Here is a 16,320-nt window from a genome sequence, read left to right on the forward strand (position 1 = left end):
TCTACATCTACAAGCTAGGGCAGAAATTTTCAACACTCTATATCTTGCTGTTCGACGGAGATGAGTTTAAAAAAGTCTATTAGCTCCAAGCATATACCATCTATAGTGTCGGAAGTTCCATGCGGCTTTTCGCGGATGATGCTGTAGTATACAGAGAAGTTGCAGCATTAGAAAATTGTAGCGAAATGCAGGAAGATCTGCAGCGGATAGGCACTTGGTGCAGGGAGTAGCAACTGACCCTTAACATAGACAAATGTAATGTATTGCGAATACATAGAAAGAAGGATCCTTTATTGTATGATTATATGATAGCGGAACAAACACTGGTAGCAGTTACTTCTGTAAAATATCTGGGAGTATGCGTGCGGAACGATTTGAAGTGGAATGATCATATAAAATTAATTGTTGGTAAGGCGGGTACCAGGTTGAGATTCATTTGGAGAGTGCTTAGAAAATGTAGTCCATCAACAAAGGAGGTGACTTACAAAACACTCGTTCGACCTATACTTGAGTATTGCTCATCAGTGTGGGATCCGTACCAGACCGGTTTGACGGAGGAGATAGAGAAGATCCAAAGAAGAGCGGCGCGTTTCGTCACAGGGTTATTTGGTAACCGTGATAGCGTTACGGAGATGTTTAATAAACTCAAGTGGCAGACTCTGCAAGAGAGGCGCTCTGCATCGCGGTGTAGCTTGCTCGCCAGGTTTCGAGAGGGTGCGTTTCTGGATGAGGTATCGAATATATTGCTTCCCCCTACTTATACCTCCCGAGGAGATCACGAATGTAAAATTAGAGAGATAGAGCGCGCACGGAGGCTTTCAGACAGTCGTTCTTCCCGCGAACCATACGCGACTGGAACAGGAAAGGGAGGTAATGACAGTGGCACGTAAAGTGCCCTCCGCCACACACCGTTGGGTGGCTTGCAGAGTATAAATGTAGATGTAGATGTAGATCCCTGTTTGACCTTCACTACACACGTCTATTAAAAAATCACCCTAACTGAAGACAGTGGTGTACTTCGGATACTTCGCTCATGGTCGAATGTCATACACTTGCAAGTATAGCGAACAAATATATATGTGTTCGATTTGGTAGGATGATTATGTCAATGCGTGGCCTGTGGTGGGAATGATTCAAGTCTCCCGCTAACGGCAGGTGGCTATCCATATGCAGAGGGCTGTAGCAATGCGGAAATAAATTTGACTTAACCGTGTAGTCGTCTAGACGACAGAATAGCGAACTAATACTAATACTAATACTACTAATACTACTACTAATACTAATACTAATAATAGTATGTGTTGGACAGCTTTCGTGATCAAGTGGAAACATGACGAGACTGAATATGGATGTGTGTTTGCACTAGGTCATTTATTATTCCGTTATCATGTAAATAGTTTGGTCGAGTGCTTCTTCGCATTTGACATCTTATTTTGGTGAGAGGAGGACGATTGTGATGTGTGCATCTAGCAGGGGAAGGCACGTATGACGGTTGTCTAGATATGAGAAAGACGTTATTTGACTTGGCGTGATTTGGAATTTGCTAAATGACAGAAATCTTTATTCGTGAGTGGAAATATCAGTTTAGACGTAAATCTGTTTGCAGAGGTGATAAGTTTCTAAGTCGAAGGTGAAAAACTATATAGATTTTTGCTCATAAAACTGGACTTTGTCTATTTTCGTGAAAAATAGGACATTTATTGTGGTCAGAAATGTTTTGCTTTATTATAAGAGCGAAGTTGATGTTATGTCGTTAACAATCGAATGCTGAATGGTAGCTCTCGTCCATTCCTGCTCGAGTATACTACGTGACGTGAAACAAAGCCTGGGAACGCGAGACGCTGTGGGGCTGTGAATGCGGTGCTTCGTAGCCATTAGGTCAGTGCACTTTTAGAGGAACAGGATGCATTTGGAGGGAAAGTGGGACTTTCGCGGCGAGCCTTTTTGGCGAGGCAGGCACCGTGAGACTGTTGGCGTAGTAACGCGATCTCATAGTTTGTGATTGTATGTGGATGAGAAGGTAGCCTTTTAAGACGAAGATCTCGCACTAGCTTCGGTTAGGGTAATTTTTTAGTAGGCATGTGAAGTGAACTCTGACGTCAAACAGGGATAGATGATATATGCTTGGAGCTAATAGACTGTTTTTAAACTAATGTCTGTCGAAAAGCAGGATCTAGTGAGTTGAACGTTTCTCCCCTAGCTTGTAGGTGTAGGGTAGAGTTTGTGTGTTACTGCCGCTGGTTTCGAGTGGTACAATATTTTTCCCGAACACGATAACACCAGTTGTCAGTATTTGCGGGTTTATTGCTGTCCTTGTTCAGTGTTATCCATATACTTGTGTAATTAAAGCAGGATAAGGTGAGTTGTATAGTTAATTTTAACCATTTTAAGCCGTCCTTCTGCAGCGCTATGCATATAGTTGCGTAATTGTGATTAATTACGTAATTAGGATGGATATTTGGGTCAGTTTCCCGAGCAAAATAATTCAAGAACAATTACTTAAAAATGGTTCAAATGGCTCTGAGCACTATGCGACTTAACTTCTGAGGTCATCAGTCGCCTAGAACTTAGAACTAATTAAACCTAACTAACTTATGGACATCACACACATCCATGCCCGAGGTAGGATCGAACCTGAGATCATAGGGGTCGCTCGGCTCCAGAGTGTATACAATAACTTAGCTTACCTCTCCTGCAACTGGAGGGGCGTGTGTGCACTTGGGCTTTCTGTTGTGTCACCGCCAGACACCACACTTGCTAGGTGGTAGCCTTTAAATCGGCCGCGGTCCGTTAATATACGTCGGACCTGAGTGTCGCCACTACCAGTGATTGCAGACCGAGCGCCGCCACACGGCAGGTTGGTCGGCTCTGAGCACTATGCGACTTAACTTCTGAGGTCATCAGTCGCCTAGAACTTAGAACGAATTAAACCTAACTAACCTAAGGACATCACACACATCCACGCACGAGGCAGGATTCGAACCTGTGACCGTAGCGGTCGCTCGGTTCCAGACTGCAGCGCTTAGAACCGCTAGGCCACTCCGGCCGGCCCACACGGCAGGTCTAGAGAGACTTCCTAGCACTCGCCCCAGTTGTACAACCGACTTTGCTAGCGATGGTTCACTGACAAAATACGCTCTCATTTGCCAAGACGATAGTTAGCATAGCCTTCAGCTACGTCATTTGCTACGACCTAGCAAGGCGCCATTACCAGTTACTATTGATACTGTAATAATGTACCGTCAAGACGAACGTTCTTCATTAACGGATTAAAGTTAAGTATTCCACCAGTTACGTCCATTTTTTCTAAATTCTAATTTCCTTGTCCTGTTCCAGACCCCACGCCAGCCTGCGTGAGCTAAAACGCGTGCCTTTCGGCTTCCTCTTGTAACCCGGTGTTGACTCTCCTGCCAACCCACAACACTTTCAATGCAGTAGAATCAGGGATCGAGTGGTTGATAAGTTGGACTTTTTACTTGCAGCGAGTATTGTGCATAGAATTATTTTCGGGCGGTTAAGCGTTTTAAGCGTGTTTGCGTGCATTATTTTGGTTAGCTACGAGTAGATTGCACGTCTGCATGGTATGTACTGGACTATTTCGGTAATTTAGGAGTTGGGTTGTTAGAGAGAGGAGACCAGACAGCGAGGTCATCGGTCTCATCGAATTAGGGAAGGACACAGAAGGAAGTCGACCGTGCCCTTTCCAATGAACCATCCTGGCATTTGCCTGAAGCAATTTAAGGAAATCACAGAAAACCTAAATCAGGATCGGGCCGAACGCGGGACTGAACCGTCGTCCTCCCGAATGCGCGTCCAGTGTGTTAGCCACTGCGTGACTTCGTAATTTACGAGTTGTTTGCGTCACATCAGTGCAATGTATTATTATTTACAAGTAGTTTCGTGGTCTGTAAACTGTATATTGCATCAGCGTGATAAATAAATTAGGAGAAATCCGTAGCTAAATAAGTTGTTCAAAAAAATAAATAAAGTACACTCCCTCCTCTCTCCAGCAGCCCAGAACAGGGTGATTCCTTTTTTCACACCAATTTTCCAGACGGCTGGCATGGTGAGTATTTTGTATCAGCGTAATAAACTAGGTGAGATCCGTAATTCCATACGTGTAGAAAATGTGGTTGGGTGACCTTGAAAAGTTGTTGAAACGAGGTATTTAGAAGCGTAGTGAACACATTTTGTTGCCTACATGAATGAGCAGCGTCTAGTGCGGGCGACACCATACTAACTCCCCCCCACCCTTCTCCCCCCCCTCTCAGCAAAATTCATGCACATTTTCAAAGAAGATGGCAAACACATTTGATCTTGATAGTGGCTCTACTTGTTTAAATAAAGACTTGCGTCCAGTGCATGTAATACAGCTATTCAAACACCGACATCTAAGCCTCTTATGGCGTTAACACAACACTGATGCTGTTGGTAGATAATAAATTTAAACAAATTTAAAGAAATTTATTCAAATTTAAAGAAATTTATACAAATTTATAGAGATTATAGTCAAACTGAATTGAAAACACGATACTAACTCCCATCAGCTGTTAGAGCAAATTTCGTGAACGGAGTTGGTGGTCGTAGTGGTCTAATCGTTTAAATAAAGATTTATGTCTAGTGCATATATTACAGTTATCGATAGCTCAGCCTATTCTGGAGGTAACGTGAAATTAATGCTGTAGATAGGTAATAAATTTATAAAAATTTGAACAAATTATATTCGAATTGAAAGGAAACACCATACTAACTCTCATCAGCTGCAAGAATAAACTGTTGGAGCAAATTTCGTGAACATTCTCAAACACGGTGGTGAACACATTTGATGGTTGTAGTGGTTTTAATTGTTTAAATAAGGACTTATGTCCAGTGCAAGTAATAGAGCTATCGATATCTTAGCCTCTTATGGCGGTAACACGACACTAATACTGTAGGTAGATAATAAATTGAAACAAAGTATTTCCGAATTGAATGAGCAGGACCTAGTGGAGGCAACACTAAACTAACTCCCATGATTTGCGGGAGTAAGGTCTTAGAGGTAGTACCACAATCCTCTTGGAAAATGCACGTTTATTTCGCTCTAACTGCTTAAATAAGGACTTATGTGTAGAGCAGAATTATTTCATGTAACATACCGACAACCTATATCTTAGCCTCTTGTGGTGCTAACATGACACTAATGCTGTAGGTAGATAATAAATGTAAACAAATTTAATCAAATTTAAACTTATCTCAACAAATTTAATCAAATTTAAACAAATTTATAAGAATTATATTCGAATTGGACGGAAACCCATACTAACTGGCCTCAGCTGCAGGAGTAAGCTCTTAGAGGAAAATTCGTGAACATTTTACAAGAGGATGGCGAAAACACTTGATGGTGTTTCTACCTATAATTGTTTAAATAAACACTTATGCCTAGTTCCTAGGAAGAGTTGACTCAGGTTAGTGGAGGTAGCCCATTCTTTCCCCCAATTTTTTTACGTTAGTAGAGGTAGCGCAATTGAGCTATCTTCCCTCCAAAATTCAAACTTGCTGTCAGGGGGGCGTTTTACTTTCTTAGGTTAGTAGAGGTAGCACAAATCTGCTATCTTCCCTCCAAAAGCCGCCATCTTGTATAACGGTACTCGAGTCATCAGCTGACGTCAATCGCGTGATCAGCTGACATCACGTACTTCCGTCACGGCCGCCGTCTTGGATAACGGTACTTGGGGTGACGCCCGCCGTCTTGGATAACGGTACTTGGGGTGACGCCCGCCGTCTTGGATAACGGTACTTTGCGGCCACGTCCTTGTTGCCCCACTACTTGCAGTTACTCATTCTGAAACACTAAATTTTGAAAGGAACGTTAAATGTAATTACTGGTTAAGTAAAGGTTTGTTATGCAAAAAAAAAGAGAAGAAAAAATCTGTGAGTAACCTCAGTGTAACTTAATGCAAAATTTAGAAAACGGCAAGCAATTTATTTTTGATTATTGAAAGATTGAACTGAATTACCTTTAAGCCAATGAGCAATCGGTTTCACTTTTCAAATAACAACAATCAAATAAATATCAAGCCAGCAGAAGTCACTCACTAAGGTTAATACAGAATAAATGAAATTGCTCTCTCTTAATTTATATTGTATCTGTAGTTATTAGTTTTGCCAGCAAAATTTACTTTACTGTAAGTAGCCCCTGTTAAGCAATACGAGAATGAAGAGTTACTGAGGCAGAAAATGTAGACTGAAACTCGTCAGTACGAAATACACGAAACTAGCAGTAAATATTTAACCAGTTTTCTTATTCTTATGACACTTGATGATTGCATTGAATGGAAAGGGACCCCGCATGGTAATAATGTCTGAAGACAACACAACACAGATGCCCTAGAAATTTTAACTTTTGCAAGTTATTATTCAAGTTATTCATACTCTGTGAATGAAATGTTGCTGGGTGAAGCTTTTAATTACAATGTTTGTCAGTTAACAGTCTTACGATATTGTAGCTGTGCGGACGACAAGAATGTAGCCGACGACAATGCTGAGCTGCCGTTGTTGTTGCTGCTGCTGCTGCTTGATGAGAGGAACCCCGAGTCGTCTCCAGAGCCACGGATAAATATGGGACAGGCAACAGTTGAAACTGCAGCTTCCTCCGCCTGTCCACTCCTGCCGTACTCTCAATAATCATAGGTTAACGAGTCCGGGATATCTATACTGCCGCGAGTATAGGTGCACACCGGGTCCGCCGGAGCGCCCAACAAACACTTCCGCACTCTTTCACGACACAAGCTGCTCTGCCTCCCATCTGCACGCAACGCGACAGAGATTCTCCATACGCAAAGGTAAACATCGGCACAACTATTATCATTTCGTCGTTGCTATTGATACATTTCAATAAAGTTCCCTTGGCTATTACCCAGCAATTTACAATATTTCTATTATAATTACAATCAATTATATACAGTCAAATTTGTATTTAATACGTAATCGAAGTACTAATGTATTTAGTTTCTGTAGTACAGCGTATACCTTCATAATCAAGAGTATAGTGCAAGTTATCGACGAAAATTAAACGGCGAAAATTTTGAATGTTGCAGGAGGTACTTTGTGAACATTTTCAGTGTTATACCCTGTATGAGATGTGTGTATAATGATTATTAGCCAGTACACGCATGGTCATATGGTGCCGTAGACATGCAAGAAGATGGAGTAACACCGAAATCCATTGCAAATAAATTAAGACAGCTGAAGGTGGTATTCTGATACCTAAGGAACCACATTTAGGCGTCAACTGCTAGATGTCTCACGCGTACATCTGAAGGAGTATTTCATATATATATATATATATATATATATATATATATATATATATATATATATATATATTTGAGGGAATCCCATCATTCCCAGAGTGACAGGTAGGTATGGCAACTCGCCAGACAATGATGTGACCGCCCAACATTCACCAAGCTTTTCTATGTACAGAAAGGACCTCCACTTGCTTTGCCTGTAAGTTAGGAGGATAATTCCCCGTGGATGATACTGAGGCGAAGAAGATTTACTACTCATCAGGACACAGTGGTTGCGAATGCTGAGAGATATCGTTAAACCAACCATTAACCCGGAAAGGAATCCTTTTACATTGAAAATTTTTTTGGGTAATACGTCTTTTTTTTAGTGTGTGGCAAAGGCATTGCCCAACCGTAAGGGAAGCTGCTAAGAAGTAATTCAGCTGACTGCTTGTAGAATCCTATCTGGCTAATCAAATGTAAAGAAACGACCACGGTGAATAAAGTGCTCGGAATACAGCTGCATCCAGTAACTGACCTCTGCTGATATTGCGTCCGAGCCGACTTCGTAACCGTAATATTCTTCACTGATGACAGCTTCTTCCGAATTGCAGCTATTATATTTTTTAATGATGTCAGAGTCTGTGTTACTCGATACATATATCTCGCTTACCTAGTGGAATGGTGGTACGAACGTAAGTTCACCCAAGATTTTCAACAATTCTGAAGAAATTTCGTCTACTACAGCTGCCTTCTTTTGATTTATGTCTTTCAGTGCTCTTCAGCAGCTGCTGTTGTTATAACGTCAAAAAACTGAGACTGAAAACTATTCACGTGACGATCAATACTACCACTGAAATGGGTAGTTTCACGTTCGAGAAGTTGTCAGATACTGTCCTACGCCTTCTATTGTTCATCAGCGGGGCAACCTCACGGCCGTCTGCACGTTCCCCTGTCGCTGCGGCATCCCGTCACACCGGTAAGCTCTGCGGACTGCAGAAAAGGTATTTGGTTGGTGCATAAGTTCGAACATATCACAGACTTTTGTCATCAATAATACATTCTCCTTCTTTGTTTACAACAGTCTGCCAACGCTGGTGTACGTTTTCTATTCCGCGACTGTGGAAATCACGTGATTTTTAGGAGAAGAACTCGTCTAGCCATGTTCATAGGGCATTTTCATTGCAAAGGGAAGTTAATTCAAGGTTGTATCTGTGTATGGCGACGCAAGATCAGCTGAATAAGGTGGTTAGAGAAGGCTTTCCAACACAACTCCCGTATACTGTCTTCTGTCAGTCCAGCAAAATGCGGGTGGTCGTTATCGTGGAGTAGCACCACTCCACGCGGTCTTCCTGCTTGTCGTTCTTGGATTGCGTGTGCAAGACGTCTCGGTTGTTGAAAATAAACGTCAGCAGTCATGGTTACACTTCGTGGAAGCAATTCGTAGCGCACCAGATGCCTCACATTGTCTTTTGTGGATGATTGCAGGTCGTTGCTGCTTTGTTTGGGCTCAAACATTCCTTTCGTTTCCCTGTGTTAGCATAAAAACTCCATTTCTCGTCACCAGTAGCGGTACAGGGTAGTAATCATCGGTGTTGTTCACGGGCCAAGCAGTGGTGTACGCTGATTTTGTGGTTTTGGCTTAGAGCATGCCGCACACGTACAACTGATGTTTGAGCCTTTCCCATTGCACGTAAATTCGTACTGTAGTGACATAATTACAGTTCATCACATTTACCAGCTTTCAAGTACACTCGTATGGATCATTGTGGGTTCACGAGTGTGAACGACTTTCATCAAACACCGAAGTTATTAACGTCAACACGATCCTCCTTAACACGAGAAAACCATTTGCTTAGAGTGCTCTGTCCAGTAGTATTATCCCCACACACGGTGCACATGTTTCTGGGCGCCTCCGCTGCTGTCGCGCCTCGAATGAACTCAGACCGCGAAAAATGTCGGAAATGTTCCAATTTCTCCTGTTTGTACTCCATTTTGTAGCGTCGACAGCTCCACTCACTATCTTCAAACAACAAAATTTCAACACGTATACTCAAAAAGCAACAGTGAACTACAAATAAAAATTGAGAATCGATAAATAAACCCATAGCAACCCGAATACAAGCTTGCAAAACAAAAACGCTATGAACTTCTGCACCAGCCTAATAGATACATGTTTTCAAGTGAACCTAGGGTTTTCAGAGCTAAATTTTTTGTTTTAGAGCGTTTGTATCTGGACGCCAGTTGTGGAATAAGTGTTGTGGTTGGCAGGAGAGCCAACACCGTGTTACTAGAGGAGGCCGAAAGGCACGCGTTTTAGCTCACGTAGGCTGGCGTGAGGTCTGGAACAGGACAAGGAAATTAGAATTTAGAAAAACGGACGTACTTAACTTTAATCCATTAATGATAAACGTCGCTCTTGACGGTACATGATTCACAATATCAATAGTAACTGATAATGGCGCCTTGCTAGGTCGTAGCAAATGACGTAGCTGAAGGCTATGCTAATGTATCGTCTCGGCAAATGAGAACGCAAGTACGCAGTGAACTATCGCTAGCAAAGTCGGCTGTACATCTGGGGACGAGTGCTAGGAAGTCTCTCTAGAACTGCCGTGTGGCGGCGCTCGGTCTGCAATCACTGATAGCGGCGACACGCGGGTCCGACGTATGCTAACGTACCGCGGCCGATTTAAAGGCTACCACCTAGCAAGTGTGGTGTCTGGCGGTCACACCACATTCCTCCCCCACAAATCGGCGTACGGTTGTGGCATAAGGCTTCCGCCCGCCGTGGGGAGGACCCCATGTTGACGTATGTGACGAGGTGGGGAGCCTAACAACAGGAGAGGCTGTGCCACCCGCACCCTGCCCTTCGGACCGCGGGGACCTAGGAAACGTCTGAAAACCTGCTCCAGGGTGCACGCTAACATGCGGTGTATGCGCCTGCAGAGAGACAGGAGGGGCCGAAGGGTCGACCTCCATCGGGCAGGGGCACCCGACGGGCGAAGACGACACATGGTCCGGAGCGGGCTAGAGTTCCATGTCGGAGGACAACTGGCCCCGGGATGCGATCGGCGGCGCGTGACCCAGGGAGGCGCCCGGCGGCTGCAGCGAAGTGTCCACTGCGGGCGTCGCCGGCGGGAGAACAGACGCAGCTGATTACGATGCCGACGCGCCTCACCAGAGGCCCCCAAAACCAGATATATATCGCGGAAGAGGCATCGAAGAATGCGCCCTTCCAGCCAACGCCGTGAACCTCGATAGTGGCGATAGTAGACAACGTCGCCTGGAGCAAAAGCAGGTGTCTGCCGCTGCAAAGGAACCTGATGCGGCGGAAGTAGCAAAGACATCAAGGTACGATGATGACGACCGTGGAGCAACGCAGCCGGCGAGCGACCATCTCGGGGCTGAGAACGATATGAGGAGAAAAAGAGCAATAACGCGTCCTCCCGAAAATGCGAATATTTTAACTTCAACATCTGTGATTTGTAGGTCCTGAACAATCTCTCAGCGGCACCGTTTGACTGTGGCGAAAACGGCGCGGAAGTCAGATGTTGAATACCATTGGCCTTGCAGAATGACTGAAATTCTGCGGACATGAATTGTGGGCCATTGTCGGAAACAATAGTCTGTGGAAGACCTTCAATGCAAAAGATAGCAGATAACGCTTGGATGGTGGCAGATGGCGTCGTGGAAGACATCCCGACAACAATAGGAAACTGACTGAATGAATCTACCACAGCCAACCATCGAGCATTCCAGAATGCACCAGCAAAATCGATGCGTAAGCGTTTCCAAGGGGAAGTGGCGTTTGGCTATGCAAAGAATTTCCGCGGTGTTGCTGATTGTTCTTCGGCACACACCATGCAAGAAGAGCACATATTCGTAATCGCGGCATCGATTCCAAACCAAGTACAGTGCTGACGAGCAAGTTGTTTCGTTCTCATTATACCCCAATGTCCTTGGTGGAGAAGCTGTAAGACAGAGGACTGTAACGAACGTGGGACCACGACCCTGGACTGATCATTATCAGAACGCATCAGCAAAACACCACGTCGAACAGAAAGTCTATCCTTGTGAGCAAAAACTCGGCGAACCAACGGGTCCCCGACCCGTGACTTTGACAAGAGCCATTGCGTAGCAACAAAACGCAGAACGGTAGCAAGGACAGGGCCCGCAGCTGTGGCTGTAGCTACACGACGAAAATCAATCGGAAACGATTCGACCACGTCATCGGTTTCTGCATCAATGAACATGCAAGCAAGTTCGGAGGAATCGAATGCCCTATTCTCAGCAACAGGCAAACGGGACAACGCATCGGCGTTTCCGTGCTTAGCAGTGGACCGATACAAGATATCGTAGCGGTACTGCGAGAGGAAAATAGACCAGCGAATAAATTTCTGCGCTGTACGTGGAGGTACAAGTTTGGTCGGATGAAAAAGCGATGTCAACGGTTTGTGGTCTGTGACTATGGTAAAATGACGACCGTACAAGGAATCATGAAACTTTGTAACACCAAATACGAGAGCCAATGCTTCTTTCTCGATCTGTGAATAATTTCTTTGCGCAGACGAGAGCAATTTGGACGCAAAGGCAATAGGGTGATCGTGCGAGCCATCTTTGTGCGCAAGCACAGCACCGATCCCGAAATCCGATGCATCCACCATATACAAAAGGGGCTTCTGGTGATCGAATGGCATGAGGCAAGTATTGGAAAGCAACGCCGATTTCAACTGGCAAAAGGCGCGTTCGCATTCCGTCGTCCAGACGAACGGAACACCTTTACGGCGTAAGCGATGAAGCGGAGCTGAAATTGAAGAGGTGTGTGGAACATATCGGTGATAATAGTAGATTTTTCCCAGCACACTCTGTAGCTGCTTCAAATTCTGCGGCGAAAGCAAGTCCTGTATGGCACGAAGGTGCGTGGGACTGGGATGTATGCCTTGGGCATTGAGTACATGTCCCAGGTATGCAAATCACGAGCAAAAAACACACATTCGTCCTTCCGCAAGCGAAGACCATTTTGTCGCAAGACCCGAAATAATGTTCCGAGATTGGCCAAATGTTCTTCTTCCGTCTTTCCGGAGATCACAATATCGTCCAGATAGTTTGCTGCAGTGGGGACCGACGCACAAACAGTTTGTAGATATTGCTGAAACAATGCAGGGGCGGATGCACACCCGAATGGCAGTCGTGTGAATTGATACAACCCAAGATGCGTGTTAACCACCAAAACGCGCTGGGATTCTTCGTCCACTCGTATTTGCAAGGACGCATCTGCGAGGTCCAACTTCGAAAAACATTTACCCAGGCACAGTTTGTCAAAAAGATCTTCCAGGCGGGGTAAAGGAAGAGTTGCAATCACTAGTTGTGGATTCACTGTTCCCTTGAAGTCCACACAAAGTCTCAATTTTCCGGAATGTTTTGGCAAAATTACTAAGGGTGATGCCCAGAGAGAAGCCTGCAGACGTTCAATTAGACCTTGTGATTCCAAATCGTGTAATGTTTTTGCGACCTCATCACGCAATGCGTGGGGAACATTGCGCGCTCTGAAAAATTTCGGTTTCGCGTTTACTTTCAGTTCCAAATGTGCTTTATAGTTCTTAGCGCAACCAAGGCCCGGTGGAAAAATGTCTGCAAATTCTTCACATAGACGAGAAACACTGTCTGAAGGCACAGTCTGTTTCACTGATAGGACCTGATTTACTATAGACAAGTTAAACAACTGAAATAAATCGAAATCAACCAAGTTCGTTGCAGAAGAAGAACAAAGGACGTAAAATGACACAAGTTTTGTTTGTATGTTGTAAGAAGGCTGCACTGTCCTAACACAGGGATCTTTTGACCTGAATAGCTAGTTAACGTGTGTGGCACGCAACGGAGGTGTGCCCAGCAGTTTGTAAGTGTCTTGATTGGTCAGTGAAACTGCAGCCCTGGTATCGAGCTGGATTGGTATCACTTTGCCGTTAATGTCCAAGTCCACAAAAAGTTTATTGTCCTGCTGATGACAAGAGCGACTGTCTCGTGCAACGTAAACTGAGACTGGTACAAAATCACTTGCAACTCGATGGGAGTTCTGGCGATGTCGATGCACACTATTTGTGGGACGAACACAGTCACTGTTAGAGAGAGTGGCACTGGGCGGAGTGGAATGAACTACATGAATTTCCATGGGCGAAGTTTCGCGAGCCTGAGTATCCTCGGTTCGATTCCGATTCCGGCACGAAGCAAAGGGCCTGGAATGGTTTTGAGCTTCCGATCTGAGCTGTTTCTGGCAAACACTCTGAACATGTCCTTTTTTATTACAATAAAAGCAAACAGCTTGTCATGACAGACAATTCTCACGCGAATGTCTAGTAGCTCACCGCGGGCATGATTTTAGCACTGCATTTGCTTGCCGGTGCGGCACACGGGTCTGAGAGCCTGGCGGCAGCGGCGCGGCCAGGCGCGAGGGCTGTTTACTGCTCTGTGCAGCTCGCCCTGTGGGCCGGTTAACCTCACACACGGCTGGTGAAGTTTCAAATGATTCCTGAGCAAAGTCAAGTGTGTCCTGCCCAACCAATATGTCCATCACTTGTTGAAGGGAGGGATTGACTAGTTTCAAAATCTGTTCCGTTATACGAACATCAGAAACGTTCTGTGCAATTGCATCACGTACCATAGTATCTGAATAAGGGAGTCCACATTGAAACTCAAAGCACAATCCCTAGTATGGCCTTGCAAGGTTAGAACCCACTCCCAATTAGTGTGACCTGCCGTACGTTTTGTACGAAAGAAGGTATACTGTTTCGCAACTACATTGACTGATTCTTTGAAATATGCATTTAATGCAGACAAAATTTCTTCATAGGACAGAGTTGCTACGTCGCGTCGGGGAAATAATTTGACTATCACATGGTACGTTTGTACGCCGACCGATGATAAGAGATAAGGCTGCCGCTCGTTACCTTGAATTCTGTAGGCGGCGAGATGGAATCCAAATGGGGGTGACCACTCCGTCCAGCTTTCCAGTGCAGCATCAAAAGGTCGAAAAGTTGGTGCAACAGCGTGTTGTGGCTGTGTCAGCGGTGGAGCTGCGGCTGCCACTTTGTTTTGCATTGCGCATTGACCCTGGACGAGCTGTCCAAGGGCATCCAGTAAGGCCTGCGTCTGCTGATTCTGTAAGCGATACGATTCGGACAGTACATCTGGAGATTGTGGCGAAGCCATTACACAAGTAAATCAGGGCAATGTTGTGGTTGGCAGGAGAGCCAACACCATGTTACTAGAGGAGGCCGAAAGGCACGCGTTTTAGCTCACGCAGGCTGGCGTGTGGTCTGGAACAGGACAAGGAAATTGGAATTTAGAAAAACGGACGTACTTAACTTTAATCCATTAATGATAAACGTCGCTCTTGACGGTACATGATTCACAATATCAATAGTACCTGATAATGGCGCCTTGCTAGGTCGTAGCAAACGATGTAGCTGAAGGCTATGCTAAACTATCATCTCGGCAAATGAGAACGTAAGTACGCAGTGAACTATCGCTAGCAAAGTCGGCTGTACAACTGGGGCGAGTGCTAGGAAGTCTCTCTAGACCTGCCGTGTGGCAGCGCTCGGTCTGCAATCACTGATAGTGGCGACACGCGGGTCCGATGTATACTAACGGACCGCGGCCGATTTAAAGCTACCACCTAGCAAGTGTGGTGTCTGGCGGTGACACCACAATAAGTATGACAAATCGTGAAATATTGCTCACAAAATTTCGACATAATATTTACAGATGGCTTTCACATAACACAAATCAATATTTTGTACATTCTACGCCATTTTCTGGGGCATCTATGTTCCACTACATCCGCATTATGTACAAACCAGCAGAATTTGTGAGATGTATAGTAGTGTTGCAAAACAATGTCTATGATGTATAAGAAAATGCAATTAGTTACTTCAGACATTTTTTGAGTACTCCCTGTGGTCCGTAGCATTCTACTTCATGTTCCTAAAGCATCTCGCTATACACTAACACTAGGCAGATATGAGACATGGACGTCACAATTCTAAACTCTGCGTATGACTTCAGTATGACAAATGTATCCCAACGAAAGATTTAAGTTTTTCTCAGCTACCCTGATTTTTTTAAGAAGTTAAATCGTTTTTCGCAAAACTAGGCCTCACGCTGGTCTATTTGACTCCTCATTTGGTCATATCCTATTCTTTGTCTGACTATTAAATTTCGAACAAAAACCCACTGCGCAATTTATAGGGAATCATATTTTCGTTTCACTGAAAAATTTGACCAGTTAAATACACAAACAGAATTCAGTTCTTGGCAGAAGCATTAAAGTTTAGTCTGTATAGAAACAAAAACTGTTGTACAATTAAGGAACATATTTTCATTTTCCAAAAACATCGCAATTCTTACACATAAATCCTCTTCTATAAAAATCAACATTGACTTATCAGGATGGAAACGTGAGAAGGCAGTATTGAGTACTGAAACGAAGTGTGACAGGACCGTTGCTCTTTACAACGTATGTGAGCCATGGCTGGCTGGAGTGGAGCCTTGTTTTTTTAATCATTGGTTGTAGTCCAGTGGTGTCTTATTTCTTCTTCGGTTACCGCCATAACGCTGCTGTCTTCTCTCCGTGAGCGGCAGCAGCAGTGTGTATCGATACTAGTACTGCTGTACTATCTTTGGTGTGGCGGATATGTTTTCCGGGTGTGCTGTGTGTGGCAGTCGGTCGGTTGGGGCAGAGCAACGAGGAGGTCTCCGTGGCGCACAGTCAGGCCGGAGCCGCTGGCGGCGTGCACGCGCGGTTGGAGTTGTGAAGCGCTTCTTGCGAGTGTTACGAAGTTCGTCAGCCACCGAAACTGGACACTATCATGCCATCACATCTCTTCGTTTGATCCTGGTTGTCGCTTTCTGAGAGATTCCCGCGAGCAACAACGTGTGTGCATTGAAGTCGGCTAGAATTGCAGCCGTCTTCCTGTGTGGTGTTTAACTTAATATAATTCATTCCTTCATTAATGCAGCGTACCAGAGGTATCTTCTGCCTTGTGGCCGTTGATGT

Source organism: Schistocerca americana, chromosome 6 (genome assembly GCF_021461395.2).
Source record: "Schistocerca americana isolate TAMUIC-IGC-003095 chromosome 6, iqSchAmer2.1, whole genome shotgun sequence".
Classification (NCBI taxonomy): domain Eukaryota; kingdom Metazoa; phylum Arthropoda; class Insecta; order Orthoptera; family Acrididae; genus Schistocerca; species Schistocerca americana.